The sequence below is a fragment of the Somniosus microcephalus genome, chromosome 13, assembly GCF_052327205.1.
Source record: "Somniosus microcephalus isolate GS21.2 chromosome 13, FLI_Smic_1.0, whole genome shotgun sequence".
Taxonomy (NCBI): domain Eukaryota; kingdom Metazoa; phylum Chordata; class Chondrichthyes; order Squaliformes; family Somniosidae; genus Somniosus; species Somniosus microcephalus.
The window spans coordinates 76,619,695-76,639,077 of NC_140999.1; positions in this window are offsets into that span (position 1 = coordinate 76,619,695).

Consider the following 19,383-nt stretch of genomic DNA (forward strand, 5'->3'; position numbering starts at 1 on the left):
TAGAGACTGGAGACTGGGGACTGGAGTCTGGGGACTGGAGACTGGAGACTGGAGTCTGGAGTCTGGAGACTGGAGACTGGGGACAGGAGGCTGGAGACTGGGGACTGGAGTCTGGGGACTGGAGACTGGAGACTGGAGACTGGAGTCTGGAGTCTGGGGACTGGAGACTTGAGACTTGAGACTGGAGACTGGAGACTGGGAGTGGAGGAAAAAGAGTGGGAGAGCAATAGTGGTAGGGGATTCTATCGTAAGGGGAACAGATAGGCGTTTCTGTGGCTGTAGACGTGACTCCAGGATAGTTTGTTGCCTCCCTGGTGCCAGGGTCAAGGATGTCACTGAACGGCTGCAGGGCATTCTGAAGGGGGAGGGTGAACAGGCAGAGGTTGTGGTTCACATTGGGACCAACGACATGGGTAGGAAGAGGGATGAGGTCCTTCAGCAAGAATTTAGGGAGCTAGGTAGCAGATTAAAAAGCAGGACCTCAAAGGTTGCAATCTCTGGATTACTCCCGGTGCCACGTGCTAGTGTATATAGGAACAGGAGGATAGAGCAGATGAATGCGTGGCTAAAGAGTTGGTGCAGGAGGGAGGGCTTTAGTTTCCTGGATCACTGGGTTTGCTTCTGGGGAAGGTGGGACTTGTACAAGTCAGACGGGTTGCACCTGAACCAGAACGGGACAAATATCCTTGCGGGGAGGTTTGCGAGCACTGTTGGGGGGGGTTTAAACTAACTTGGCAGGGGGATGGGATACAGAGTGGAGCTATAATGGGGGGTGATGTACAGCCAAATATAGAGGAAAAAACAAGTCAGCTTGGAAGGCAGAGCAAATATGTAACGGCACAAGGGTGTAGGGCAAGGCTGGATGGCATTTATTTTAATGCAAGGAGTCTTGCGAATAAGGTGGATGAACTGAAGGTGTTGATGAACACATGGGAGTATGATATTGTTGCTATCACGGAGACATGGTTGAGGGAGGGGCAAGACTGGCAGCTCAATATTCCGGGGTATAGAATCTTCAGGTGAGGCAGAGGGGGGGTAAAAGAGGAGGGGGTGTCACAATATTAATTAAGGAGTCAATTACTGCTGTAAGGAGGGATGATATATTAACAGGTTCCTCTAATGAGGCCATATGGGTAGAACTTAAAAAGAAAAAGGGGGCAAGCACTTTGCTGGGAGTGTACTATCGGCCCCCAAACAGTCAGGGGGAGATAGAGGAACAGATATGTAGCCAAATCTCAGAGAAATGTGCAAATAATAGGGTAATAATAGTGGGGGATTTCAACTTCCCCAATATTAATTGGGATAGTCAGAGTGTAAAAGGCTTAGAGGGTGCAGAATTATTAAAGTGCATCCAGGAGAGCTTTTTGAGCCAGCATGTAGAAAGTCTTCCAAGAGAGGGGGCGGTACTGGACCTAATTCTAGGTACTGTGGCCAGGAAAGTGGTAGAAGTGTTAGTAGGTGAGCACTTTGGTGACAGTGACCATAATTCGGTGAGATTTAAGGTAGTCATGGAAAAGGAGAGAGATGGACCGGAAATAAAGGTTGTAAATTGGGGGAAGGCTGATTTTAGTATGATAAGGCAGGATCTGGCCAAAGTGGACTGGGATCAGCTACTTGTAGGAAAATCCACATCGGAGCAATGGGAGTCTTTCAGAAAGGAAATTGAGAGAGTACAATGGCAACATGTTCCCGTAAGGTCAAGGGTGGGACCAACAAGCCCAGGGAACCTTGGATGTAAAGGGATATGTGAGAATGGATTAGGAAAAAAAGGGGGGCTTTTGGCAGGTACAAAGGACTAAAGACAGAGGAAGCCCTAGAGGAGCATAAAAAGTGCAGGGGGATACTTAAAAAAGAAATTTGGAGAGCGAGGAGGGGCCATGAAATAACACTGGCGAGCAAAATAAAGGAAAATCCTAAGGTGTTTTATAAGTACTTTAAGGGCAAGAGGATAACTAGGGAAAGAGTAGGGCCCATTAGGGACCAAAGTGGCAATCTGTGTGTGGAGCCAGAAATGTAGGTGGGGTTTTAAATGAATTTTTTGCATCTGTGTTCACTATGGAGAAGGACGATGTAGACATAGAAAGCAGGCAGTGGGACTGTGATATACTTGAACATATTAGCATTGAGAGGGAGGAGGTACTAGCAGTTTTAGCAGGCTTAAAAGTGGATAAATCCCCAGGCCCGGATGAGATATATCCCAGGCTGCTGTGTGAGGCAAAGGAGGAGATTGCAGGGGCTCTGACACAAATTTTCTGAACCTCTCTGGCCACAGGGGATGTGCCAGAGGACTGAAGAACAGCTAACGTAGTATCATTATTCAAGAAGGGTAGTAGGGATAAACCAGGGAATTACAGGCCAGTGAGCCTAACATCAGTGGTAGGGAAATTATTGGAATAAATTCTGAGGGACAGAATTAGCCTCCACTTGGAGAGGCAAGGATTAATCAGGAATAGTCAGCATGCCTTTGTCAAGGGAAGATCATGTCTGACCAATTTGATTGAATTTTTCGAGGGGGTGACTAGGTGTGTGGATGAGGGTAGTGCAGTGGATGTGGTATACATGGATTTCAGTAAGGCTTTCGATAAGGTCCCGCATAGGAGACTGGTCAAGAAGGTAAGAGGCCATGGGATCCAGGGTGCCTCGGCACATTGGATCCAAAACTGGCTTAGTGGCAGAAGGCAATGGTCGAAGGTTGTTTTTGTGACTGGAAGCCTGTGTCCAGTGGGGTACCGCAGGGATCGGCGCTGGGTCCCTTGCTGTTTGTGGTCTACATTAATGATTTGGGTGTGAATGTAAAAGGTATGATCAGTAAGTTTGCAGATGATACGAAAATTGGTGGGGTGGTAAATAGCGAGGAGGGTAGCCTTAGTCTGCAGGACGATATATGGTCAGATGGGCGGAACAGTGGCAAATGGAATTTAACCCTGAAAAGTGTGAGGTGATGCATTTTGGAGGGACAAACAAGGCAAGGGAATACACAATGAATGGTAAGACCCTAGGAAAGACAGAGGATCAGAGGGACCTTGGTGTGCATGTACACAGATCCCTGAAGGCAGCAGAAGAGGTGGATAAGGTGGTGAAAAAGGCATATGGGATACTTGCCTTCATTAGCCAAGGCATAGAATATAAGAGCAGGAAGGTTATGATGGAGCAGTAGAAAACGCTGGTTAGGCCACTGTTAAGTATGTGTATTGTATTGAACAATTAACACAAAGACTTAAACGTATAACTCAAACAGGTCTTTACTGGTTGGAGGTAGGGACTACACGTAGGTCTTTACTTCATGCCCACAGGCGGGAACTGAGGGGAGATCAGTACCCACAGTACTATTTATACCCCTATGGCCAGGAGTGGTACTGCGTATCACTACGCCCTACAAGTAGTGCAGTCCTGTCCATAGGTTTAAAGTAGCACACATATTACATACACAACATTCCTCCCTTCTTAGCTTTACAGTCATCTCCCCATTTAACATAACGTAATAACATATATACATATATAACTTCAGGTTTACATAACAGAATAACATAGATACATAGATAACTTCATGTCAAAACAGATCACAGATTCAGTCTCTGCGGAAAACAGTTCACAGATTCAATCTCTGCGGAAAATAGTTCACAGATTCAGTCTCTGTGGTGTAGTCGGTTCACGTTGCTGGAGTGACTCATTCAATAGTCCTTCCATGGATTTAACAGCTTGAACTTCCGAACTGATTTGGCTCCGTTCGGAGGGACCACGTGTGTGATCTGGTAGAGGTGATAATGGTTCAGATGGGTCATCTTCTGTTTTTACTTTTCCTTTTCTGCTTCTTGGAGACTCTCTGGGCTCCATTGTCAGCTGCCACAGCTGCCAGCTGCATGCGCAGTTCCTCCTTCTCTTCCTCCTGTTTCCGTCGTAGAGCCAGCTTCTCCCGATGTTCCGTAGACTTTTGGTGCTCCTCCATGATTTCTGCACTTTGGGAGTCCAAGTTACAAGCTGGGCAGGACAGGACATCGTAATATTCGGTGTCGTCCACCAGGTCATGGTAATATTCGGTGTCGTCCTGAGCTAGACCAGTGAGAGGGTCGTCTATTTCCTCCATACCCAGCTGGGCGTTAGCCAGCTTTTGTTCCAAGTCCAGACATCTTTCCTGAAGAGACTTCTTCATGCGTACCTCTTCATCCAGCTTTTTCTGGGCTTTCAGCAAGTCGTTTACTAATGGCCTCATTTGAGATTTTACTACTTCAACTTCTTTTGGAGATTGATTGATCGGACTATTCAATCCCTCTACCGTAGCAGCTGTTTCAGCGGTCTGTTGTTCTACGTTGACGTGAGTCAGCGTACTTTTGGCATCCAAGGGCTGCTCTGTTGCAGTCATCTCAGTCTGTGTTGCCACCTCAGCTCTTCCAATAACCTTTGAGAGCTCCGAACCCCTTTCGTTTGAATATTGAAGTTCGTGTTCAAGTTTTTCCCATTTCAGAGTCCTGTCCTTCAGCATATGCAGGAGTTGGCTGACCGTTAACTCCTCTGACATCAGACGTTTTGTGTGCTCCTGCTCCATTTGCTCCAGCAGCTGCTTCTGTTGTCTTTCCAGATGTTCCCACTCTATATCAAAGAATTCTTTCGTCGCATTCATCTCTTGCTCAAAACGGCGAATCATTTGTTCTAATTGCTGTTGCAGTTTGAAATGGAGTTGAGTTCGAGCCCGGTGTCCCTCAGAAATGTGCATGTCAGTAGACTGGACAGACTCAGAATTCTCTATCTCAGTGGAATTCTGTGCTGAAACTTTGTCTTTTGCACACGGGTTGGTCTTACCATCATCAGTTCCACAGTCTGGGTTGATTATGTTCACCGAGTTCTCACTCGTTATTGTTTGTAGGAAATGCCAGTCAATATTCATTTTCCTAATCCACTCCCATCCTAGTAGTGGAGGACCTCCTTCAGATAGCACATATAAGTCCATTATTTGACTTTCTTCGCCCTTGTGGACCACTGTGACCTCAATTTTCCCGATGGGGTACACTCTTTGCCCCATGTATGTTTTCAATATGAGCTCCGTATCCTGTAGGGGAATATGTTGGAATAACCTTCCATAATCTTTCTTATTTATGACCGTCAATGCCGATCCAGTGTCCAATTCCAGTTTTACTTGGACTCCTTCTATCTGAAGAGTGACCCAAATTGTCTGGAGGTCTGCACCCTTACCAATGTTGAGTACCCTTAAGCTAGCCAGTTCAATACTGCTTAAGCCAGCCAGTTCATTACTGCTAGCGTCTGAATCGGACTCCTGTTCGGCCACCTTGTGTACTTTTGCGTATTTTCCTTGCGGTGACTTCTTGTTGCTGGTCTTCTTCCCTGACCTGCATACTCTAGCTATGTGTCCAAGCCTACCACAAGTTCTACATTCTTGGTTTTTAAACCAACACTGGTTCTGATCATGCATTGTTTTTCCACAACGATAACATTTGCCAGAACTCACACCCAATTTGTGTGCACTGAGCTCCGGTGACCGTAGCTGCATTACTGCCGTGCCTCTCGCTGCGGCTTCGTGTGCTGCTGCCATAGTGACCGCCTTCTCAAGCGTCAGCTCATTCTCCTCGAGCAGTCGCTTTTGTGTATCCTGTTTAAATAAACCACACACAAATTTGTCTCGTAGTGCATCTGTCAGTCCCGTTCCAAACTGGCAATATTTCGCTAATTTACGCAATTCCAGCAAATATTCAGCATTGCTTTCATGCTGTAGCTGCCTTCTGTCGTAAAATTTAAATCGTTCCGCTAGCATCAGCGGCGTGGGGTTTAGATGATCTTTCAGGACAGTAACAATCTCATCGAACGTCTTATCCGCCGGTTCATCTGGTGATAACAGGTGTTTCAATTGCCCGTATGTCTTCGCACCCATTAAATTTAATAATGTTAGAGCTTTATCTTGGTCACGAATTTTATTGGCCTTACAATAATTTTTTACTCTTTCAACATATATGGCCCAATCTTCGAGGTCACTATCAAAGGTGCTAATATTCCCGTGTTTAGGCATTGTAGATTTGCAATTTCTCAGATTTTATTTTCTTTACTTGTTATCAAAGATGGCGGCTTCCCGCTCTTGCCGTCGTCCTCCGCCCACAAAATGCCGGTTTTCCCGCGCTTGGCGGTCTTCACCCGTCCCCCGACGCCGTCTCCCTTCAGCCCCGAGTGCGGCCCTTATCTCCGCCGCGATCGATGGCCCGCGCTTTTCACCGCGGCTCTCGCGCCTTCAGTGTCTGCCGACGCTGCGCCTTTCAGCCCGAGTGCGGCCCTTATCAGGGATTGCGATCGATGGCCCTTATCTCCCGGTCGCGATCGCCCTTGTACCTCCGAATTCCCCCAGCCCTGTCTTTGCAGCCAACGCTGCTCAGCTTACCCACCACCGAGGTTGAAAAAGAAGCTGCAGGATGTCTTCTGTCCTCCAGTTTTCAGTCGCTGATGGAGGCTTCAGGGTCCTAATGCCTGTCGCTTCCAGTGGGGTGGTGCGGTTTGAAACCTCTCTTCAACGTCCTGTCTGTGGACGAAGCCGCCGTGGAATAACTGCCGCAGGGTAAGAATCTGACTCGTCGCCAGTGTTAAGTATGTGTATTGTATTGAACAATTAACACAAAGACTTAAACGTATAACTCAAACAGGTCTTTACTGGTTGGAGGTAGGGACTACACGTAAGTCTTTACTTCATGCCCACAGGCGGGAACTGAGGGGAGATCAGTACCCACAGTACTATTTATACCCCTATGGCCAGGAGTGGTACTGCGTATCACTACGCCCTACAAGTAGTGCAGTCCTGTCCATAGGTTTAAAGTAGCACACATATTACATACAAAACAGCCACAGCTGGAATACTGTGTGCAGTTCTGGTCGTCACACTATAGGAAGGATGTGATTGCTTTGGAGAGGGTGCAGAGGATATTCACCAATATGTTACCTGGGCTGGAGCGCTTCAGCTATGAAGAAAGACTGGACAGGCTGGGGTTGTTTTCCTTGGAGCAGAGGAGGCTGAGGGGGGACCTGATTGAGGTGTACAAAATTATGAGGGGCATAGATAGGTTAGATAGAAAGGAACTTTTTCCCTTAGTAGAGGGGTCAATAACAAGGGGGCATAGATTCAAGGTAAGGGGCAGGAGGTTTAGAGGGGATTTGAGGAAGAACTTTTTCACCCAGAGGGTGGCTGGAATCTGGAACTCACTGCCTGAAAGGGTGGTAGAGGCAGGAACCCTCACAACATTCAAGAAGCATTTGGATGAGCACTTGAAATGCCATAGCATACAAGGCTACAGACCAAATGCTGGAAAATGGGATTAGATTAGGCAGGGATTGATGGCCGGCGCGGACGCGATGGGCCGAAGGGCCTCTTTCTGTGCTGTATAACTCTATGACTCTAGGGCTCTATGACTCGGTACTGGCAACTGGGGAATGGAGACTGGAGATTGGAGACTGGGGACTGGAGACAGGAGACAGGAGACTGGAGGCTGGAGACTGGAGACTGGAGACTGGAGACTGGAGACTGGGGACTGGGGACTGGAGACTGGTGACTAGAGACTGGAGACTGGAGAATGGAGACTGGGGACTGGAGACTGGGGAGTGTGAGTGGAGGAAAAAGAGTGGGAGAGCAATAGTGGTAGGGGATTCTATCGTAAGGGGAACAGATAGGCGTTTCTGTGGCTGTAGACGTGACTCCAGGATAGTTTGTTGCCTCCCTGGTGCCAGGGTCAAGGACGTCACTGAACGGCTGCAGGGCATTCTGAAGGGGGAGGGTGAACAGGCAGAGGTTGTGGTTCACATTGGGACCAACGAGATGGGTAGGAAGAGAGATGAGGTCCTGCAGCAAGAATTTAGGGAGCTAGGTAGCAGATTAAAGAGCAGGACCTCAAAGGTTGCAATCTCTGGATTACTCCCGGTGCCACGTGCTGGTGAGTATAGGAATAGGAGGATAGAGCAGATGAATGCGTGGCTAAAGAGTTGGTGTAGGAGGGAGGGCTTTAGTTTCCTGGATCACTGGGTCTGCTTCTGGGGAAGGTGGGACTTGTACAATTCTGACGGATTGCACCTGAACCAGAACGGGACAAATATCCTTGCGGGGAGGTTTGCTTGCACTGTTGGGGGGGATTTAATCTAACTTGGCAGGGGGATGGGATACAGAATGGAGCTATAATAGGGGGTGATGTACAGCCAAATATAGAGGAAAAAACAAGTCAGCTTGGAAGGCAGAGCAAATATGTAAGGGCACAAGGGTGTAGGGCAAGGCTGGATGGCATTTATTTTAATGCAAGGAGTCTTGCAAGGAAGGTGGATGAACTGAAGGTGTTGATGAACACATGGGAGTATGATATTGTTGCTATCACGGAGACATGGTTGAGGGAGGGGCAAGACCGGCAGCTCAATATTCTGAGGTGTGGAATCTTCAGGCGAGGCAGAGATGGGGTATAAGAGGAGGGGGGTGTCGCAATATTAATTAAGGAGTCAATTACTGCTGTAAGGAGGGATGATATATTAACAGGTTCCTCTAATGAGGCCATATGGGTAGAACTTAAAAACAAAAAGGGGGCAAGCACTTTGCTGGGTGTGTACTATAGGCCCCCAAACAGTCAGGGGGAGATAGAGGAACAGATATGTAGGCAAATCTCAGAGAAATGTGCAAATAATAGGTTAATAATAGTGGGGGATTTCAACTTCCCCAATATTAACTGGGATAGTCAGAGTGCAAAAGGCTTAGAGGGTGCAGAATTCTTAAAGTGCATCCAGGAGAGCTTTATGAGCCAGCATGTAGAAAGTCCTACAAGAGAGGGGGCGGTACTGGACCTAATTCTAGGGAATGTGGCCGGGCAAGTGGTAGAAGTGTTAGTAGGTGTAGAATTCGCAAAATTGAACATTGTCCTATAAGGGTCTATTGGCAGAAAAGGCCTTAACTTTTAAAGACTGTTTTAAAGGAAGCCCAGAAAAAGGGACACACAAAATGGCCACTATTAGATCCGTGTGTTAATGGAGACACGGAATGCAGGAGTTGGTTTAACAAGTCTTTACTGAATGGAGTCAACCTGGAAACTGAAACTACAGAAGCCTGCTAGGGCCTTTAATACAGGGGTGGTCACTGCCGGTACTGCAGTCTGCGACCAGTTATTTCGCTTAAAGGGACATACACAACAATTCCTCCCCTTTTAGATAAACAGTACATAACATTCATTTAACAACTAAATAATAACTAATTACAATTACAATTACGGTTGCTAGATACATTGGTTGAAGTTAAGCAATTATAAGTTCAGTCTTTGAGGAGGCTTCCTGATTCTGTCTGGATAACGCCTCTTTGGGATATCAGGTTCTTCTGGCAAGGTTGAGTTGGGATCAATGTCGTTGTTTGGTTCGTCTGCTTCCAATATCACCGATTCGGCGGTAGATGCAATTGGTACTTCGGTTTCATCGCCAGGTGTATCAGATCATGGTGTGGAGTTGACGTTTTCCAGTGACTCTAGAATCTGGTCAGCATGGCATCTTACAATGCTCTCTCCAACGTCCACGGTATACATTAGAGGTCCTTGCCATGTACAGATCGTTCCTGGCTGCCATTTCTCTGTGCGGTAGTCCCGGGCCAAAACTGGTTGACCTATCTTAAAACTCCTGGTCGGCCTTTCATTCATATTCTGAAACTGCCTGTTCTCCACATCTCTTCTGACGTTTGGCTTAACCAAATCCAAGCGGCATCGTAGTCTTCGATTGAAGAACATCATGGCTGGAGTTTGGTTGGTAACCGCATGTGTCGCATTCCGGTAGGCAAACAAGAAGTTATCCACCTTGTGTTGTAGGGGTATATCTTCATTACACATTGCCTTGATAGCCTTCTTGAATGTTTGAACAAACCTCTCGGCCAATCCATTAGTGGCTGGATGATATGGGGCGGATGTGTAATGCTTAACACCATTGTTCTTTAAGAACCTCCGGAACTCTTCAGACACAAACTGTGGTCCATTGTCAGAGCAAATCTGTTCAGGCAGCCCATTCCTGGCGAATATGGTTCGTAAGACTGTGATAGTTTTTTCTGTGGTGGTTGAGGACATTTTTATTACCTCTGGCCACTTTGAATGTGCATCCACCGCAATTAAAAACATCGAGTCCATAAAGGGACCAGCAAAATCAATGTGCACCCTTTGCCATGGAGATGAGGGCCACTCCCATGGATGTAGAGGGGCTTGTGGTGGGGCGTTTTGGACCTTCTGGCATCCCGTACAGCTCTTGGTCATCTCTTCGATTTCTCTATCGATTCCCGGCCACCACACAAACGCTCTGGCTAAGTTCTTCATTTTTACCCCTCCCAGATGACCCTCATACATAGAAGATAGGAGCAGGAGTAGGCCATTCGGCCCTTCGTGCCTGCTCCGCCATTCGATGAGATCATGGCTGATCCTTTAATTCAGTATCCCGTCCCCACCTTCTCTCCGTAACCCTTAACCCCTTTTGCCCGTAGAAATATATCTAATTCCCTCTTAAATATATTTAATGAGCTGGCGTACACTGCCCTCTGTGGCAATGAGTTCCACAGGTTCACCACTCTCTGAGTGAAGAAATTCCCCCTCATCTCTGTCCTAAATGGTTTAGCCCTTATCCTTAAATTATGTCCTCTAGTTCTGTTCTCACCCGCCAAGGGAAACATTCCTTCTGCATCCAGTCTGTCTAGACCTGTCAGAATTTTATACACTTCTATGAGGTCCCCTCTCAATCTTCTAAACTCCAGTGTGTACATCCCTAAACTACATAGTCTCTCCTCATAGGTCATTCCCGCCATTCCTGGTATCAGCCTGGTGAATCGCCGCTGCACCCCCTCCATGGCAAGAACATCCTTCCTCAGATGAGGCGACCAAAACTGTACACAGTACTCGAGGTGTGGTCTCACCAGTGCCCTGTACAGCTGCAGCAAGGTATCCCTGTTCCTGTATTCTAACCCTTTTGCTATGAAGGCCAGCATACCGTTTGCCTTCTTGACCGCCTGTTGCACCTGCATGCTCGCCTTCAGTGACTGGTGTACAAGAACACCCAGGTCTCTCTGTACTTCCCCCTCTCCCAATCTATTGCCATTTAAATAATAATTTGCCCTCCCGTTCCTGCACCCAAGGTGGATAACTTCGCACTTGTCCACATTATAGTGCATCTGCCATTTATCCGCCCAATCGCCCAGTCTGTCCAAATCGCTCTGGAGCTTCCTGGTCTCTTCCTCTGAGCCCACCCCCCCTCCTAGTTTAGTGTCGTCTGCAAATTTGGAAATGCTGCATCCGACTCCCTGATCCAGGTCATTAATGTAAATTGTGAACAGCTGGGGGCCCAGGACAGATCCCTGTGGTACCCCACTTGTTACTGCCTGCCATTCAGAAAATGAGCCGTTTATTCCAACTCTCTGTTTTCTATCTGACAGCCAGTTCCCTATCCACGCCAAAACTTTCCCCTTTATCCCATGAGCCTCAATTTTCCATGCTAATCTTTTATGTGGGACCTTATCGAAGGCCTTTTGGAAGTCCAGGTACACCACATCTACTGGCTCTCCCCCATCTATTCTACCAGTTACTCCCTCAAAAAATTCCAATAGATTAGTCAAGCACGATTTACCCTTTGTAAATCCATGTTGACTCTGTCCTATCCTGTCCCCATTTGCTAAGTGCTCCGCTATTTCATCCTTAATGATGGACTCCAGCATTTTGCCCACAACTGATGTAAGGCTTACAGGTCTGTAATTACCTGCTTTTTCCCTACCCCCCTTTTTGAATAGTGGGGTAACGTTAGCTACCCTCCAATCCATCGGCACTGTTCCCGAGTCTAATGAATTCTGAAAAATCATCCTTAGTGCATCCGCTATCTCTAGGGCCACCTCCTTCAGTACCCTAGGATGCATGTTATCAGGCCCTGGGGATTTGTCCACCTTCAATCCCTTTAGCTTCCTTAACACCATATCCTTAGAGATATTGATTTGCGTCAGTTCCTCCTTTGCCAATGTCCCTATTTTTCCCGATATCCCAGGGAGGTTTTTTGTGTCTTCCTTCGTAAAGACTGACCCAAAGTATGCATTTAGTTGATCTGCCATTTCCTTATTTCCCATTATATATTCCCCCGTATCTGACTGCAATGGACCAACTTTGGTTTTCACCAGTCTTTTCCTTTTGATATACTTATAAAAGCTTTTGGAGTTAGTTTTTATATTTTCCGCCAGCTTGTTTTCGTAAGCTATTTTGCCCCTCTTGATTATGCCCTTTGCCCTCCTTTGCTCTATCTTAAACTGTTCCCAATCTTCCGCTCTGGCGCTTTTTTTGGCTATTTTATACGCCCTATCTTTGGATTTTATGCTGTCTCTAATTTCCCCTGTTATCCACGGTTGAGTCACCTTTTTAGATTTCCTTTTATGCCAGATTGGTATAAACAATTTTTGCAATTTTGTCATTCTATCTTTAAATGTTTGCCATTGTTTATCTACCTCCAGTCCTCCCAGGAACGTTGTCCAATCAGACCTACTCAGTTCCCGTCTCATGGCATCATAATTCCCCTTGTTTAAATTCAGGACCTTAGTCTCTGAGTCAATTTCTTCGCTCTCCATTTCGAGTGAGAAATCGATCATGTTATGATCGCTCTGACCCAAGGGTCCCCGTACAACAAGATTACTGATTAGTCCCTTCTCATTGCACAGTACCCAGTCCAATATAGCCTGTTCCCGAGTTGGTTCCTCGACATATTGATCCAGATAACCATCCCTCAAACACTCAAGGAATTCCTCCTCCTCATTATTTTTACTGATTAGGCTAGTCCAATCTATATGTAAGTTAAAGTCACCTATGATGACAGCTGTGCTCTTATTGCACGCTTCTCTAATTTCCCTCGTGATGCCCTCCCTAACCTCTATTTTACTATTTGGAGGCCTATATACCACTCCTATTAATGTTTTTCGCCCCTCGCTATTTCTTAGCTCCACCCATATAGATTCTGTATTAACTGAGTTAATATCCTTCCTTTCAATTGCATTTATCCCCTCTTTTACTAGCAATGCTACCCCTCCTCCCTTTCTTTTTTGTCGATCCTTCCTAAATACTGAATACCCCTGTATGTTAAGCTCCCAGCCCTGCTCACCCTGCAACCATGTTTCCGTAATCCCAATTAGGTCATAATTATTAACCTCTATTTCCACAGCTAATTCATCTACCTTGTTCCTGATGCTTCTCGCATTAAGGTATAAAACCCTCAGGCTTTTTTTATGCTCACATTTTTTATGAATTAGTTTGGCCCTTTGTTTTTTGTTCATGAAGCTCATTGAGCACTCTATCCTTCAATTTGGGTGGAATTACTACTCTGGATCCACACATCAAGGTTCCTCTGCACACTGACAGCTGTTCTCTTCTCGGCGAGAATGCTGGCAGCAGTGGTTCGCCATGTGCTGGCCATCCCTTCACCATTAAATCATAGACCCAGGAGAGTGTCGGGTCATTTCGTGTTTCCTTTTCTATGTTTGCATTCGTCACAGGGAGACATTCGACTATAGTCGAGTGGAATAACTCCACTGGATCCACTGCCAGTTCTTCTTCCACCGTCGGCAACGGTAGGCGGGCCAATCCATCAGCATTCCCATGCTGTTTAGTTCCTTTGTACTCGATGTCATATTGGTGTGCCCCTAGGAAAAGGGACCACCTCTGTAGCCGTTGTGCCGTCATTATCGGTACGCCCTTCTGAGGGTTGAAAATGGAGATGAGAGGTTGATGATCAGTTAGTCGAGTAAATTTCTGACCGTGCAGGTAGTGATTGAACTTCTTCACCCCCCACACCAGGCTGAGGGCCTCTCTGTCAATCTGGGCGTAGTTACGCTCGGCTGAAGTTAACGAGCGTGATGCAAAAGCTATCGGCCTCTCAGAACCATCAAAGAATTTATGTGACAGTACCGCCCCAATGCCGTAGGGAGACGCATCACACGCCAGTCTTATCGGTAGTGATGGGTTGTAGTGAGCCAATACTTCTCTTGAAGTGATTAGGTCCTTACTCTTCTGAAAGGCCCGCTTACATTCATCGCTCCATTTCCATGCTACTCCCGTTCGTAGTAGGGCATTCAGTGGATGCAGAATTGTGGACAAATTCAGCAAAAACTTATGGTAGTAATTCGCCTCTGCCTCTGCCTCTGCCTCTGCCTCTGCCTCTGCCTCTACCTCTACCTGTACCCCTACCTCTATCTGTACCTGTACCTCTACATCTACCTCTGCATCTACCAGAACCTGTAGCTCTACCTCTACCTCCAGCTGTACCTCTTTCGCTACCTGTACCTTTACTTCTACCTGTACCTCTACCTCTACTTCTAACTGTACCTCTACCTCTACCCATAAATGTGCCTCTGCCTGCATCTGTACCTGTACCTCTACCTCTAACTGTACCTGTACATCTACCTCTACCCTTACCTGCATCTCTCGCTCTACCTGTACCTGTACCTGTACCTCTACCTCTACCTCTGCCTGTACCTCTACCTCTATCTCTACCTCTACCTGAACCTCTACCTATATGTTTACCTGTACCTGTACCTCTAGCTCTAACTGTCCATCTACTGTACATCTAGCTGTAACTCTATCTGCACCTGTACCACTACAAGTACCTCCAGCTGTACCTGTACCTCTACCTGTACCTCTACCTCCAGCTGTACCTCTACCTGTACCTCTACCTGTACTGCTACCTGTAACTGTACCTCTACCTGTACCTCAACCTCTACCTGTACCACTACCTGAACCTCAACCTCTATCTCTACCTGTACCTGTACCTCTACCTGAACCTGTAGCTCTACCTCTACCTCTACCCGTACCTTTACATTTACCTGTACCTGTACCACTACCACTACCTGTACCTCTATCTGTACATCTACCTGTACATCTAGCTGTCCCTCTACCTCTACCTGTGCCTATACCTCCACCGCTACCTGTACCTGTACCTCTACTGCTGCCTGTACCTGTAGCTCTACCTGTACCTATACTTCTACATCTACCTGTACCTCTACCTGTACCTCTACCTGTACATTTACATCTACCTCTTCCTGTACCTCTACCTGTACCACTAAATCTAACTCTTCCTGTACCTCTACCTGTAACTGTAACTCTAACTGTACCTGTACCTGTACCTCTACCTCATCCTGCACCTCTACCTGTACCACTATCTCTACCTCTACTTTTACCTCTAACTGCACCTCTACCTATACCTCTATGTCTACCTGTACCTCTACCTCTCACCCTACCTCAACCACTACCTCTCCCTCTACCTCTTCCTTTACCTCTACCTGTACATCTACTTCTACCTCTACCTGTACATCTACTTCTACCTCTACCTGTACATCTACTTCTACCTTTACCTCTACCTTTACCTCTACCTGTACCTCTACTTCTACCTCTACCTATACATCTACTTCTATCTCTACCTGTAAATCTACTTCTACCTTTAGCTCTACCTGTACCTCTACCTGAACCTCCAACTCTACCTGTTCCTCTACCTCTACCCATAACTCTATCTCTACCTCTACCTCTGCAACTACCTGTACCTCTCCCTGAACCTCAATCTCCACCTGTAACTCTACCTGTACCTCTACCTGTACCTCTACATCTACCTCTATCTCCACCTTTAACTGTACCTCTGCCTCAACCTCTACCTGGTCCTCTACCTGTACCTCAACCTCCAGCTCCATCTCTAGCTTTACCTCTACCTCTACCTGTAGTTCTACCTCTACCTCTACCTGTATCTAATCATCAACCCGTACCTGTACTTCCACCTGTACCACTACATGTACCTCTACCTGTACCTCTATCTGTACCTCTACCTCTACATCTACCACTACATCTCGCTGTACCTCTACCTCTACCTCTACTTCCAGCTGTACCTCCACCTGTACCTCTACCTGTATTGCTACCTGTACCTGTACCTCTTCCTGTACCTGTACCTGTACCACTACCTGAAATTCTATCTCTATCTCTACCTCTACCTGTACCTGTAGCTCTACCACTGCCTGTAACTCTACCTGTACCTCTACAACTACCTGTACTTCTACCTGTCCCTCTACCTCTACCTATACCTGTACCTGTACCTGTACCTCTACATGTACCTCTACCTGTACCTCTACCTGTACCTGTACCTCTAACTGTACCTCTACATGTATCTCTACATCTCCATCTACCTATACCTCTACTCGTATCTGTACCTCTACCTCTACCTGTACCTCTACATCTACCAGTACCTGTACCTGTACCTCTACCACTACCTGTACTTCTACCTTTACCTCTACCTGTACCTCTGTCACTACCTGTACTTCTACCTCTAGCTCTACCTCCACTTGTACCTCTACCTGTACCTCCACTTGTACCTCTACCTCTACCTGTACCCCTACCTCTACCTGTACTTCTATCTGTCCCACTACCTCTACCTGTACTTCTATCTGTTCCTCTACCTCTACATCTACATCTACCTGTACCTCTACCTATACCTCTACCTGTACCTCTACATCTACCTCTATCTGTACCTCTACCTGTACCTCTACCTCTACATGTACCTCTACCTGTACCTCTACCTGTACCTGTACCTCTAACTGTACCTCTACATGTATCTCTACATCTCCATCTACCTATACCTCTACTCGTATCTGTACCTCTACCTCTACCTGTACCTCTACATCTACCAGTACCTGTACCTGTACCTCTACCACTACCTGTACTTCTACCTTTACCTCTACCTGTACCTCTGTCACTACCTGTACTTCTACCTCTAGCTCTACCTCCACTTGTACCTCTACCTGTACCTCCACTTGTACCTCTACCTCTACCTGTACCTCTACCTCTACCTGTACTTCTATCTGTCCCACTACCTCTACCTGTACTTCTATCTGTTCCTCTACCTCTACATCTACATCTACCTGTACCTCTACCTATACCTCTACCTGTACCTCTACATCTACCTCTATCTGTACCTCTACCTGTACCTCTACCTCTACATGTACCTCTACCTGTACCTCTACCTGTACCTGTACCTCTAACTGTACCTCTACATGTATCTCTTCATCTCCATCTACCTATACCTCTACTCGTATCTGCACCTCTACCTCTACCTGTACCTCTACATCTACCAGTACCTGTACCTGTACCTCTACCACTACCTGTACTTCTACCTTTACCTCTACCTGTACCTCTGTCACTACCTGTACTTCTACCTCTAGCTCTACCTCCACTTGTACCTCTACCTGTACCTCCACTTGTACCTCTACCTCTACCTGCACCTCTACCTCTACCTGTACTTCTATCTGTCCCACTACCTCTACCTGTACTTCTATCTGTTCCTCTACCTCTACATCTACATCTACCTGTACCTCTACCTATACCTCTACCTGTACCTCTACATCTACCTCTATCTGTACCTCTACCTGTACCTCTACCTCTAGCTGTACCGCTACCTCTACCTTTATCTTTACCTCTAGCTGTACCGCTACCTCTACCTTTATCTTTACCTCTAACTGTACCTCTACCTCTTCTTCTACCTCTAACTGTACCTCTGCATGTACCTCTACCTCTACCTGTACTGGTACCTCAACCAGTACCTCTACCTGAACGTCTACCTGTTCCTGTACCTCTAGCTCTAGCTCTACCTCCACCTGTACCTATACCTGTACCTCTACCTCCACCTGTACCTCTGCATGTACCTCTACATCTACCTGTTCCTCTACTCTACCTGTTCCTCTGCCTCTACCTATACCTCTACATGTATCTCTACCTCTACCTCTTCCTCTACCTGTACCTTTACCTCTCCCACTACCTGTACCTTGACCTCTACCTGTACCTGTACTTCTACCTCGACCTCTACCTCTACCTCTAATGGTACCTCTACATGTATGTATACCTGTAACTTTTCCTCTGCCTCTAGCTGTGCCTCTACCTCTAGCTCTACCTCCACCTGTCTCTCTACCTGTACCTGTACCGTTACCTCCATCTGTACCTCTACCTCTACCTGTACCCGTTCCTCTACATCTACCTATACCTGTACGTGTTCCTCTACCTCTACCTATAACTCTAACTGTACCTCTACCTCTACCTGTTCCTCTACATCTACCTATACCTGTACCTCTACCTCTACCTCTACTTCTACCTCGACCTCTCCCTCTACCTCTAACTGTACCTCTACATGTATGTCTACCTCTAACTATTCCTTTGCCACTACTGGTACCTCTACCTCTAGCTCTACCTCCACCTGTACCTCTACCTGTACCTCTACCTGTAACTCTGCATGTACCTCTATCTTTACCCGTGCATCTACCTCAACCTCTACCTGTGCCTCTAACTGTACCTCTAAGTGTACCTCTACCTGTACATCTAACTGTACCTGTATCTCTGCCTCTACCTCTAACTCTTCCTCTACCTGTACCTCAACCTCTACATCTAACTCTAGCTTTAACTCTAAATCTGCCTGTACCTCTACCTCTACCTCTACCTGTATCTATATATCAACCCGTATCTGCACATCTACCTGTACCTCTACATGTACCTCTACCTCTACCTCTATCTGTACCTCTACCTCTACCTCTACTGGTACCTCTACCAGCACCTCTACCTGAACCTCTACCTCTACCTGTTCCTGTACCTCTACCTCTAGCACTACCTCCACCTGTACCTCTACCTCTATCACTCCACCTGTACCTCTGCCTGTACCTCTACCTGTACCTCTACCTCTATAACTCCACCTGTACCTCTACCTGTACCTCTACCTCTACCTGTTCCTCTACCTGTACCTTTACTTCTAACTCTACCTGTGCCTCTACCTCAAACTCTAACTGCTCCTCTACATCTACCTATAACTCTATCTGTTTCTGTACCTCTACCTCTACCTGTACCTCTACCTCTACCTCTACCTGTACCTGTACCTCTACCTCTACCTCTATCTGCATCTCTACATGTACATCTACCTCTACCTCTACCTGTACCTCTGCCTATACCTGTACCTCTACCTGAACTTCAACCTCTACCTGTTCCTGTTCCTCTACTTCTATCTATCACTCTACCTGTACCTCTACCAAAACCTTTACCTGTACCTCTGCCTATACCTGTACCTCTACCTGTACCTGTGCTCTACCTCTACCTTTACCTCTACACCTACCTCTACCTCTACCTGTGCTTCTACCTCTACCTGTACCTGTATCTTTACCTCTACCTCTACCACTACCAGTACCTCTACCTGAACATCTAGCTCTAACTGTCCATCTACTGTACATCTAGCTGTAACTCTATCTGCACCTGTACCACTACAAGTACCTCCAGCTGTACCTGTACCTCTACCTGTACCTCTACCTCTACCTGTTCCTCTACCACTACCTATAAATCTACCTCTGTCTCTACCTCTACCTGTTCCTCTACA